Source organism: Danio rerio, chromosome 2 (assembly GCF_052040795.2).
Source record: "Danio rerio strain M-AB ecotype USA chromosome 2, GRCz13ab, whole genome shotgun sequence".
NCBI classification, from domain to species: Eukaryota; Metazoa; Chordata; class Actinopteri; order Cypriniformes; family Danionidae; genus Danio; species Danio rerio.
Window position 1 is genome coordinate 59,052,501 of NC_141022.1, and position 14,191 is coordinate 59,066,691.

Genomic DNA, 14,191 nt, shown 5'->3' on the forward strand with positions numbered 1-14,191 from the left:
TCGCGTCCATTGTTCAACCGGCGTTTGTTGACAAACAATAACCAAATGCTGAGCGAGACGCATGCTTCCTGTTTATACTAGAACGCGCATGCATAAAGTGATATGTTCAGAAATGCTAGGTGAAACGCTAGTGTGGACACAGATCATTTTTTATCTAAAACGCCGTTTTCAAACTAAAACGCACTAGTGTAAACGGGGCCTCAGTTTATTCAATTTCCTTATAGCGCATGTGTTTGGACTTTGGGGGAAACTGGAGAAAACCCATGCGAACATGGGGAGAACATGCAAATTCCACACAGAAATGCCAACTGACCCTGCCGGGGCTCAAACTGACCCAGCCGGGGCTCAAACCAGTGACCTTCTTGCTGTGAGGTGATTGTGCTACCCACTGCACCAATGTGCTGCCATATATAGGTGGGTAAAGCTTCATTTTTTAATTTAGATTAATTTCACTGTAATCTCGGAATTAATCTAGATTAAAATGGCTCATTTGAATTCTGCCGAAGGCATTCAGAATATGTGTGCTACCCAAATAATAAGTCTTTGTGAACGAGTTTCTCAAGCAAGGTGGCGCAATAGATCAGGGGCTCATCTCCAAAATGCATCACAAACTGCTTGAGAAACTCTTCTACTATGATAATATGATGAAAATAAAAAAAATTGAAAAATTGAAAATAAATAAATTTTCAATAAGATGTACTTGTGTTTACTGTTTATTCAGTTAAACATCAGTGTTGAACTTTAGGCCTACATAAGCTCCAAACAGCGATTTTTAATCACCTTAATCCAACTAAAGTCATAACTGAACTAAACAGAAATGGAATTAAGACATTTGGAGTGTGCAGATATTAGTGGTATTATTGAAGTAAACACCCCAATCAAACTATTACCGTCATGTAGGATTTTTCGCCATATTTTCTGACAAGATCCACACACACAGCTGTCAGGACCGCACACACACACACACAAACACACACATGCAGATGTTTTTTTCTTTCCATTAGTAAATTTCATAACACTCTCACCAGTCCTCACTCCTTATTTGCATCTAATATCCCAGTTTGTCATGGGTGCATGAATGAAATGTTCATGAGTTAAAGTGAAAGTGCCGAACTGCAGTTAAAGTCAGTCATCCTGCTGATTTGACTTTTTTGTCAGCTCACCGGTCAGGTATACATCCATGCTAAAATATCAAGGGAAAAGTCATTATAGCTTGCGTAGAATAGACCCAGCTCCCAACCCAACTTTGAGAACAGATCAATGGTGATATAACGGCCCACCTCCAATATATATATATATATATATATATATATATATATATATTAGGGATGTAACGGTATCAGAATTTCACGGTACGGTAATACCTCGGTATGAATGTCACGGTACGGTATTTATTGAATCATTTACAGGAAAAAACAAAACTTATGAAAATACTCCAAAAAAGTGCCAAAAGTGTCAATGACATACAAATTAGCCATCTATCTGTAAGCTTTGAAACAGGAACTTCAATTTTAATAACAAAAAATTATTAAACCATGTAAAAACAATAAAGTTTCAATTTAGTATTGTTGAAAACTCATCACATTCAACATTTAATCACACTCAGCCCATCTACCCAGATGAGAGCTCTGCTAGTCGGACTGCTCATCAAGCATCTCCCGCTGGATCTAATCTCACTATATTTATTAAACGGGATATTTCATTCATCTTGTTTTCTTTATCTAACGACATATTCCCTGACTTTGGTCATTGGAATCTATTACTTGTTCTCAGGTAACGTGTTTTGGCTGAGCGCAAAGATAAGTTAATGATTAATGTAACCACGTACATTCTGTATATTGACTGATCGCTTGCCTTTATTTCCTATAATGTATAAACTTATTGTATGTTATACTTTTATAATGGCCATTATCGATTATTAAAACTGATATTCAGCAAAAGAGAGGGTGTGTTTCGTATTTTCACTGAAATTGAAAGGAGGCAGTTGTTATCGGCTCCGTTTTGTTATAAATATCCACACAGTGAAGATGACGCTCATCTTATGCAGCACGGCGCCTCAACATTTCTGCTGTCTAAGTTGCTAATATTAAAATGAAAATAGGCAGTTCCTTAAATCATGTTTACATTTTATTGTTGATAAAGTGAAACAACGAAGCCAGGGTGATGTGAATGAAGTTATAAAGTACACTGTTCCCTTTGAAGATTTACCCGTGTCCTCGGTATAGTCTGCTTTTCCATATCAAACTGAGAAGAAGAGACTGCAGCCTTGATCAAACTTGCGAAGTCTGAACTTACATGGAGAGAATGCAGGACTGAACTGTGCGTGTTAGGCTACTTAATATTCAGGAAAAGCCCCAATCAGAGAGGCGAACGTCTGCAGCCCCGCCTCCGTTTTCAGACGTCTCCGTTTTCCATTATCCACACTTAGACATTATCCACACATTTCGAAACGCTCCGTTTTCGGCGCTCGAGAACTCCGGCGTAGTGTGGACGGTTGGCGTAACCGTAGCAAAACTTATGCGTTTTCAAACTAAAACGCACTAGTGTAAACGGGGCCTTAGAGTTTTCCAGCTCTTTTCATCCCCGCTTCTAGCAGCACACTCCATTTCCGCATTACTGGATCTGTAGCGACAACAGACCGCAAGGGATGATGGTCAAGCATGGGCTGATGGGTATTGTTGTTTTCGCTACCTCCCGTTCGCTTCATTCGCCTGAGCAAATTTTCTCAGAAGACCTATAGTTTTACCGAGTCATGCGACTTCGGTAATATCGAAAAAAATTAATATTGCGGTATGACGGTATTTACAATACCGTTACATCCCTAATATATATATATATATATATATATATATATATATATATATATATATATATATATATATATATATATATATATATATATATATATATAAAATAGTAATAATTAGTATAATTTTGAATATATTAAAAAAGCACTATCATGTGTAATGTAAGCACTAAAACATATTAAAACGCAAAATATGCAATATATCACAGCACATATATTCAGTCAGAATCATCAATTTGTGATTTTTGCATTGCATTTAAAGCTAAACTAAACACATTAAACCTGCAATGAGTCCATCAAGAGTTCATACAGTTGGTCAGAATTATTAGCCCCCCTGTATATTTATTTACTGTATATACTGTATACCATATGTGAGTGTGTGTATGTGTATATATATATATATATATATATATATATATATATATATATATATATATATATACACACACACACACCCTAATTACTCTTTGATAACTTTTTTTATCCAGGGTCGCCACAGCGGAATGAACCGCCAACTTATCCAGAACGTTTTTTACGCAGTGGATGCCCTTCCAGCCGCAACCCATCTCTGGGAACCATCCACACACACATTCATACACTACGAACAATTTAGCCTACCCAATTCACCTGTACCGCATGTCTTTGGACTGTGGGGGAAACCGGAGCACCTGGAGGAAACCCACGCGAACGCAGGGAGAACATGCAAACTCCACACAGAAAGGCCAACTGAGCTGAGGCTCGAACCAGCGACCCACCGACCTTCTTGCTGTGAGCCGACAGCACTACCTACTGCGCCACTCAATTACTAATAACTGATTTCTTTTCTCTTTGCCATGATGACAGCACATATTTGACTGGATATTTTTCAAGATATTAGTATTCAGCTTTAAGTGACAATTAAAGGCTTAACTAGGTTAATTAGGCTAAAGTAAAGTAAAGGTAATTAGGGAAGTCCTTGTACAACGATGGTTTGTTCTGTAGACAATCCAAAACAAATATTGCTTAAAGGGGCTAATAATATTGACCTTAAAATGCTTTTAAAATAATTCAAAACTGCCTTAATTCTAGCCGAAATAAAACAAATAAGACTTTCTCCAGAAGAAAAAAACATTATCAGACATACTGTAAAATCTCCAAATTGTGTTAAATATCATTTGGGAAATAATTGAAAAAGAAAATTCACAGGAGAGTAAAACCCAGCATGCATCTGTCTCGAAATATGCATCATAATCCAGCATATACACTAATAAAAAGGCATGCAAAAATAAGTCTGCTTTCATTTAGCCGGAGTGTGTTTCTGGTTTGATTCTCCCAAGGCCACTCACTCAAATATCCAAAAATAAATGTTTTCTGCGTAATTACACAGTGTGTGATGAGATGAAATGAGCATGGCTTTGTGTGATGCGTGTGAGTGTGTGTGTTTGTGTTTTGAGGGCGAGGAAAGTGATCAAATTTGTGGGATCATATGATTAAAACATGATGGTCCGTCGGGTTTGCACTTGTTATTTTGCACGGAGCCCTAAAAATAAAGAGCCGAAATAGAAAACTGCTTTAAGGCTTTTTGAAAACAATATGCTCAGATCTCCTTTCATTTTCGTTCTTTCTGCAGGCATATTCCTAATGCGTTTAATTTTACAGATTTGGTGAGTCAGTCGGATAACAATGTCAGCCACATTTTTAGGAGATGTAATAACGTGTTTGCATGCTTTATTCGAATAGCTAAAAACTAATCCAAAAGAAGGAACCGTTGTCATTAATTGAGTTTATTATTATTATTATGGTCATTTATTTAGCGGGTTGGATTGTAGCGAGACAAATGGTTTGTTAGATAAACAGGAGCTAGATTATTTAAAGCTTAATAGTTAAGAAGCAATATTTTATAATCAAAACAGAACTTAACAGTTAGTCAGTGTAAGGAGGATAAAATTGGGGTGATCTGATCATATTTTCTAGACCTGGTAAAAACTCTGGCAGCTGCATTTTGTACTGGCTAAAGTTTGTTAATAGAGGATGCTGGGCAGCCAGCAAACAGAGCATTACAGTAATCCAGCCTAGAGGTCATAAAAGCATGGCCTAGCTTTTCTGCATGTGATATGGATAGCTTACTACGTAACTTAGCGATATTTGTCAGATGAGAGAGGGCAGTTTTTGTGACATGGGAGATATGAATTTCAAGTTGTCTAATATGACACCCAGATTTTTTACAGCAGAGCTAACGCTAACTTTGTATCGCTCTAATTGTAGGTTGAGTTGTGAGATCTGCTGGGTACAGGATTTAGGCCCAATAAGTAATAATTCTGTCTTATCTGAGTTTAAGACACAGGTTAGATGACTGGCTGGAGTTCAGACGTCCACATACGCTGCATTGCATGTCAGAGTGTGTGTGTGTGTGGTCATGTGATGTGCATTTTCAGCGTTATAGTGTGGACGGAGAGTTGTTCAGAAGCGCTGGGGGGGAAACGCTAGTGTGGACGCGGATCATTTTCTTTCTAAAACACCATTTTAAGTGTGGTTTATTTATAAACTAATTTCGGGAGGATCACGTGCTTATGATCAACACGGCTGGCTCCTTATTAGCTCTGTAATCTGCCCTGTTAGATGATTTCGAGTTTTTCACTCCAGTTATCTTCGTCTTGAAGCTTTCCACCCCTACTTTCTCCCCCTTTTCTGATAGGGCGACACGGTGGACCAATGGCTAGCACTGTTGCCTCACAGCAAGAACCCCGCTGGTCCAATCTTCTATCGGGCTGGTTGGTGTTTCTGTGCGGAGTTTACCTGTTCTCCCCGTATTCGCGTGGGTTTCCCCCAGGTCCAAAAACATAAACCATAGCCAATCGACTAAACCAAAATATCACCTAAGACAACTTTACACTTCTCACACGGCGACAAGCAGGGACCTACCTCAGCTCGAACTCCCCTCTCGCCCTTCTAATGGGAGGGAGCCCTGGGCTCGAGGATATTACAAGCTCAGGGCTCTCTCCCAGGACAGCATGCCAAAGAACTCTTGAAAACTAATATGTGTAAACAGGGCCTCAGTGATTTTCTTGAAGATCCAAGTGTGTGTTTGTGTATGTGTGTACGTGTTTTTGTGACATATCAGGACACAAATCTGTATAATGACATGGGTATGACACAGGTATTACAAAATGGAGGTGAAATATGAGGACATTGGTGACGCCCTCGTTTCTCAAAATGCTTATAAATCCTACAGAATGAGTTTAATCAGAGAGTAAATGGTTATGTGATGGTTGGGTTTAGGGGTGGGGTGGGGTGGGGTGAGGGCAATATAATATACGGTTTGGACAGCATAAAATAAATGGAAACCTATGTAATGTCCCCACTTTTCACAAAAACAAACGTGTGTGTGTGTGTGTGTGTGTGTGTGTGTGTGTGTGATGTAGATTTACTCTCTATTAAAGGCAGTTAAAGACGTCTCTTGACCTGTGATCTTTACTTCAAAGGTGTGAAGAGTGTGTGAGAGCCATTCAGCTCTGTAATTACACTTAAACACAGAAGCTGAAGAGAGACCAGATAACATCTGACCTCAGTCAACCCCTCACACACACACACACACACACACACACTGGGCTCTCTCAATAGGATGTAATCAAATTATAAAAAACATCTGGTTAAATTAAAATTAGGGAAAGTTAGAAATGGAGAGAGAAACCCTTTTTATTTACAGTAATACACTTTCAGGAATTATTAAAATGAAAATACTATCTATCTATATATCAATCTAATATTACTGTTTTTGTCCTAAGTAAACCATAAAACTAAGGGCGTCCTCACACTATGTATAGTTGTCTTGAACCAGGCAGAAGTACGCTTGTCCCCCCTCTCGTCTACCCCGACGGCCGTCACTCACATTACATTCAGGCCAGGGCACGCTTGCATTATCGATGATGCGCTGTTCAGTAGAGAAGCGCTCTCGCTCAGCACAGTGGCGATTTCTTTAGTTATATTGTTTGTCATTTGATATGCAGACAGGCATTCAAATATTTCATCAGATCAGCCACTTGTGACGCTCATAAACAATCAAAGTTCTCACGCTGCAGGAATTAGGAGGTTTTCTGAAGGTGCAGCTGTCATGCAGTAAGGGGTTTGCGTCTTTAATAAATTTTGACAGTTTGCGTTCATTCAACAGTAAGAACGATTAATTAATCCATATGAAACAATACCTTAAAAGTCACGTCTCGTCTTCAGTTTCTGAGCCCAAGTGAATTGAGCTCTGGCACACCTCTTCCAACCGGGCCAAGGCCGGCCAACAGAACCATGCCTGAGCCCAATTCAGAGCACTTACACTTCTCAAACTATCCGGGAAACAGGCCTGGGCATGGTTTGGATAGCATAGTGTGAGTGCACCCTAACTGACAATACAATATTTGTCATTTTCAACTAATTCGTACATTGAATTTGAAGTTCAACTTTGAAACCCCACCTTTTTTTTAACGATGTATAAAAAAACTACAGTTGAAGTAAGAATTATTGCCCCCCCTTGAATTTTTTTTAAATAATTCCCAAATGATGTTTAACAGAGCGAGGAAATTTTCACAGTATGACTGATAATATTTTATCTTCTGGAAAAAAGTCTTATTTGTTTTATTTCGGCTAGAATAAAAGCAGTTTTAAATTTTTTAAACACCATTTTAAGGACAAAATTATTAGCCCCTGTAAGCTATATTTTTACTCGACTATCTACAGAACAAACTATTATTATACAATAACTTGCCTAATTACCCTAGTTTTTCCTTTTTAATTACCTAATTAACCTAGTTAAGCCTTTTAATGTCACTTTAAGCTGTATAGAAGTGTCTTGAAAAAATATCTAGAAAAATATTTTTAACTGTCATCATGGCAAAGATTAAATAAATCAATTATTAGAGATGAGTTATTAAAACTATTATGTTTAGAAATGTGGTGAAGAAATCTTCCTTCCATTAAACAGAAATTGGGAAGAAAAAAAAAATAAACAGGAGGCCTAATAATTCTAAACTTCAACTGTATCTAAATTGCTAATAATAATAATTCAGATAATAATTCAAACTTTGCTTTTGAAATTGGTTTAAGTCATACTTAGCTGACTGTTACCAGTTTGTGAATATTAATGGGCAGCTTTCACAAGTCAGCCCAGTAAAGTATGGGGTGCCTCAAGGATCAGTTTTAGGCCCTATGCTGCTTACAATTTACATGCTACCTCTGGGAGAAATTATTAGAAGACATGAAATCAGCTTTCACTGCTATGCAGATGATGCTCAATTATATATTTCAACTAAACCTGATGAGACGTCTGAACTGTCTAAACTAACTGAGTGTATTAAAGATGTTAAAGACTGGATGACCAACAATTTCCTTCTCTTAAACTCCGACAAAACAAAATAATTATTTATTGGGCCTAAATCCTGTACACAGCAGATCTCACAACTCAACCTTCAATTAGAGGGATACAAAGTTAGCGTTAGCTCTGCTATAAAAGATATGGGTGTTACATTCAACCTCAGCAACTTAGCATTTGAAAATCATATCTCCCATGCCACAAAACCCACCTTCTTACATCCGAGAAATATCAGATGTAATGATGTTATGATGCAGGTGCAGAAAAGCTAGGCCATGCTTTTATGACCTCTAGGCTGGATTACTGTAATGCTCTGTTTGCTGGCTGCCCAGCATCCTCTATTAACAAACTTCAGCCAGTACAAAATGCAGCAGCCAGAGTTCTTACCAGGTCTACAAATATGATCAGATAACCCCAATTTTATCCTCCTTACACTGACTGCCTGTTAAGTTCGGTATTGATTATGAAATATTGCTTCTTAAAATTTTAAGCACCACGGTGGCTCAGTATTTAGTACTGTCACCTCACAGCAAGAAGGTTGCTGGTTCGATCCCGATTGGGCTCATTGGCAGGCCTGAATAGGCTAATCGAGAGGACCGGGAGAATTCCCGGTGGGCCGGTCCGTTTTTTGGCCACGAAGGCCGGTGTCCCTAACTTCAGACTCTGCTGCTCTCAGCAGTCGCACTTTTTAAATTTATTTATTATTTGACCACAGCCTCATTCTTTTTCTCTATTTTCTCACAGCCTCGTGAGCAAGATGCAGCCTGCAGGTTAATGTAACTGAGATGAGTATTTACACTGAGAAAAGCTGTTGTGTAGAGGTCTGCGCGTGACTAAATTTTGAATCCCGCTCCCGCCCGCACCCGCCAGGTTTTAGCCCAACCTCGACCACTCCCGCTTATATTAAGCATTTGTTGTCCCGCTTCCCGCCCCGCCCCCTCCCCCCGTGCCCAATCCCGCTAAAGAGCGGGGGGAGAACAAAACCAAAAATCACCCAACTATGTGGTCCAGACAGCCTATAACAGGCTGTCTATATAAACACACACACACACATAAGCACCAAGCATACACACAGGCAAAGCTCTCTCTCTCTCTCATTCGCGCGCGCGTGCACACTAACACACACACACACACACACACACACACACCCACACATACACACACACACACACACACACACACACACACACACACACACACACACACATAAGCACACACACAGGCAAAGCTCTCTCTCTTATTCGCGCGCGCACGCGTGCACACACACACACACACACACACACACACACCTCTCATTCGCGCGTGCGCACATATACACACACAGCAACACACAAGCTAAACACAGCATTGCGCTATTTCCTTTACACACATACATACGCGTGCTCGCTTAGGGGTCGGGAGCGATATTGCTAGACAGCCCGCTCCCGTCCCAAATTAAACCCGTTACCGACCACTCCCGCGATTTATTCGAAATTTTAATGCAGACCTCTACTGTTGTGGTCCAGTGGTCAGCACGTTGCGTTACGATGACGCCGACCCGGGTTGAACCTTATATGAGAATGTTTTTTTTTTTTTTTTTTTTATTGTTAAGACATATAACACTGTTAGGGTTGTTGAACATTTGAAGTTCTAAAGCAGCTGTTTTCTTGAAAAAGACGTGATAGTGCCATTAGAAACTGATTTGGAAATGACCTTATTTTAATATAGTCAGTCATGAACTGAGTTGGCCTGGTCTGAGGCTTGAAACTCCAGGGCTGAAAAGGAGTCCCACTCTGGCCCTGCCCATTGGCATTTCTGTGTGGAGTTTGCATGTTCTCCCTGTGATGGCATGGGTTTCCTCTGGGTGCTCCGGTTTCCAAACACTATAGTTGAACTAGGTAAACTAAATTGTCTGTAGCGTTTGAGTGTGCGTGTATGAATGAGTATGTACTGTATGGGTGTTTCCCAGCACTGGGTTGCAGCAGGTATTCTGCTGTGGTGATTCCTGATGAAGGAAGAGACTAAGCTGAAGGAAAATGAATAAATGAATGAAAATGTTGGTATTTTGGGTGAGTAAATGTAGTCGGACTCAAACTGGGCAGAAGAAACTTAGTTAAAAGTTACACTGTTCTGACTGGTCTTTTATACACACACACACACACACACAGACACACACACACACAGACACACAGACACACACACACACACACACACACACACACACACACACACACACACACACACACACACACACACACACACACACACACACACACACACACACACACAGTTCAATGTTAAGATGATGTCAATATGAAAACAGTGTTTTGCTGGTGAATCTGGTGCTACAGTATACGTTTATGTTTCCACTTTTCCTGTTGTCATTTCCCTCATAGTTTTCCCCCTGGTCTGGACAAATATTTTTCACAATCTCTGACAGCTACAAAAGCCTTTTCAGTGTTTCTAACCTGCTAACACACACACACACACACACACGAGCCGCAACACTGCAGTTCTGTTGGAGAGCTTTAGGCTGTTTGTTTTTTTCTGAGGTGATGAACTGCTGCATTACTGCTGAAACCCACATGAGAAGCATTCCAGAGCCTGTGTGTACTGACAGAACACACACAACACTGTTGAGCACACTATCAATGAGCTCATTCAGGCGCACACACACACACACACAAATGTAGACGCACGACTCTCTCACACACGAATGCAGGCATACGCCACCCACTCTTACTCTATTACATATTACACACACACACACAGAGAGAGAGAGATGGAGAAACACACACACGCAGACACACGCCACTTAAACACACGCGTACAGACACAACAGGTCACAGGCATACACACAAAACACAACACACTTACAAGCAACACAAACACCACTCACACAAACACACATTGACAAACACACAGATGTAGACACACCACTCTTACATGCAGACACACGCCACTCTCTCTCACACACACAAAAAATCGGACGGATGGATGGATGGATGGATGGACAGGCAGACGGATAGATAGAGAGATGGACGGACGAACGGAAGGACTGACAGACAGACAGATAAACAGACAGACGGACGGACGGACGGACGGACAGACAGACAGACAGACAGACAGACAGACAGACAGACAGACAGATAGATAGATAGATAGATAGATAGATAGATAGATAGATAGATAGATAGATAGATAGATAGATAGATAGATAGATAGATAGATAGATAGATAGAGGGACGGACGGACAGACACAGACAGACAGATAGATAGAGAGATGGACGGACGGATGGATGGATGGATAGACAGAGACAGACAGACAGACAGACAGATAGACAGATAGATAGATAGATAGATAGATAGATAGATAGATAGATAGATAGATAGATAGATAGATAGATAGATAGATAGATAGATAGATAGATAGATAGATAGATAGATAGATAGATAGATGGACGGTCGGATGGATGGATGGATAGATGGACAGAGACAGACAGACAGACAGACAGACAGATAGACGGACGGAGGGACGGACGGATAGATAGATAGATAGATAGATAGATAGATAGATAGATAGATAGATAGATAGATAGATAGATAGATAGATAGATAGATAGATAGATAGACGGACGGACGGACAGACACAGACACAGACGGATTGATAGAGAGATGGACGGTCGGATGGATGGATGGATAGATGGACAGAGACAGACAGACAGACAGACAGACAGACAGATAGACGGACGGACGGACGGACGGACGGACGGACGGACGGACAGATAGATAGATAGATAGATAGATAGATAGATAGATAGATAGATAGATAGATAGATAGATAGATAGATAGATAGATAGATAGATAGATAGATAGATAGATAGATAGAGGGACGGACGGACAGACACAGACAGACAGATAGATAGAGAGATGGACGGACGGACGGATGGATGGATGGATAGACAGAGACAGACAGACAGACAGACAGACAGACAGACAGACAGACAGATAGATAGATAGATAGATAGATAGATAGATAGATAGATAGACGGACGGACGGACAGACAGACACAGACAGACGGATTGATAGAGAGATGGACGGTCGGATGGATGGATGGATAGATGGACAGAGACAGACAGACAGATAGACAGATAGATAGATAGATAGATAGATAGATAGATAGATAGATAGATAGATAGATAGATAGATAGATAGATAGATAGATAGATAGATAGATAGATAGATAGATAGATAGATAGATAGATAGATAGATAGATTTCACACAGGTGTAGTTTAGTCTCGTATGGAGTTGTGAGTGTAATGAGAGAAAGCCTCATCCTGACGTGTTTATGACTGTGTTTTGTGATGTGATAGTGCAGAGGAATAAAGGAGACACACGGACAGAACACCTTAGCATCTGACGCTCGGGTCCCTCGAGTCCATCAGTGTAAAACGTTCAGTACAGGAGAGCTTCCCATGTCCTCATTCCCACACTATATAATGCACAGCGTCAAATGCTGCTCTGATGCTTTGTTTCAGGCCATTCTGCTCTCATAATTACATGTTACACGAGCACACACACACACACACACACACACACATAAACACACACACATATAGACATGCAGAACAATTTATTCATCACGGGTCACCACAGCGGAATGAACCACCAACAATTGCAGCATATGTTTTACACAGCCCTTCCAGCTGCAACCCAGTACTGAGAAACACCCATACACACTCACATTCACACACACTCATACACTACGGCCAATTCAATTAATTCAGCTCCACTATAGCGCATGTGTTTGGACTGTGGGGGAAACCGGAGCACCCGGAGGAAACCCACACCAACATGAGAAGAACATGCAAACTCCACACTGGAAGGCCCAATGACCCAGCCGGTACTCAAACCAGCGATCTTCTTTTTGTGAGGCGACAGTGCTAACCACTGCACCATTGTGCCACCCAGAAATACCATATATATTTATATATATTACACATTTTTATACATTTTTATTTATATATATTTGCACGTTATTTATATTTATATTAAACAGAATGAATATTGTGTCTGACTCCATCATGAGCTTGGAGGACTGCATCCATACATCTCTGACATGACTCAAATCACTGATTAATAAAGTCATCTGGAATGGCAATGAATGGAATTCAATGCCTCCTCATCCATCTTACCTCAGACATGCTCAATAATGTTCATGTCTGCTGACTGGGCTGGCCAATCCTGGAGCACCAAGACAGTCAAAAGCTTACATACATTTTCTTGGTATTTTTTAAGCTTTGCTTTTAAACTGTATAATGTATATAGTGTTTGGGGTATCCTTCCACAAGCTTCTCACAATAGTTTGCTGGAATTTTGGCCCATTGCTCCAGACAGAATTGGTGTAACAGAGTCAGATTTGTAGGCTGTCTTGCTTGCACAAGCTTTTTAAACTCTGCCCACAAATTTTCTATAGGATTGAGGTCAGGGTTTTGTGATGGCCACTACAAAACATTCACTCTGTTGTTCTTAAAGCCAATTTAAACTAATCTGGCAGTATGCTTAGGGTCATGGTCTGTTTGGAAGACCCATTTGTGGCCAAGCTTTAATTTCCTGGCTGATGTCTTGAGATGTTGCTTCAGTATTTCTCCATAATGTTCTTTCTTCATGATGCCATCTATGCTGTGAAGTGGACCAGTCCCTCCTGCAGCAAAACAGCCCCACAACATGATGCTGCCGTCCCCATACTTCACAGTTGGGATGGTGTTTCTAGGCTTGTAAGATTTCCCCTTTGTCCTCCAAATGTAACACTGCTCATTATGGCCAAATAGTTCAATCTTACTTCCATCAGACCACAGGATGCAGGATACAGTTGTGCCTCCAATTAACTCAAATGTTGTCAATTAGCCAATCAGAAACTTCCAAAACCTTAATACCATCATCTGAGCTTTTTCAGAGGCAGAATAATCTTATTGTATGTAAACTTGACTTTCAAGAAGAGTTATAACAATTTCTCAAAAATATCTCATAATTCTGCTATTAGGCATAACAGAAACACATTTGATAAT

At 40.2% G+C, this 14,191-nt stretch overlaps 2 long non-coding RNA genes across 2 annotated transcripts in view; one reads left to right on the forward strand and one right to left on the reverse strand.

Moving 5' to 3' along the window:
• LOC147846563 (uncharacterized) overlaps nt 1-14,191 on the reverse strand; it is a 198,545-nt gene that overhangs the window by 129,416 nt on the left and 54,938 nt on the right. The window lies entirely within an intron of this gene.
• The window catches only part of LOC141379082 (uncharacterized), a 59,126-nt gene that overhangs the window by 36,478 nt on the left and 8,457 nt on the right, over nt 1-14,191 (forward strand). The gene's annotated exons all lie outside the window — the stretch shown is intronic.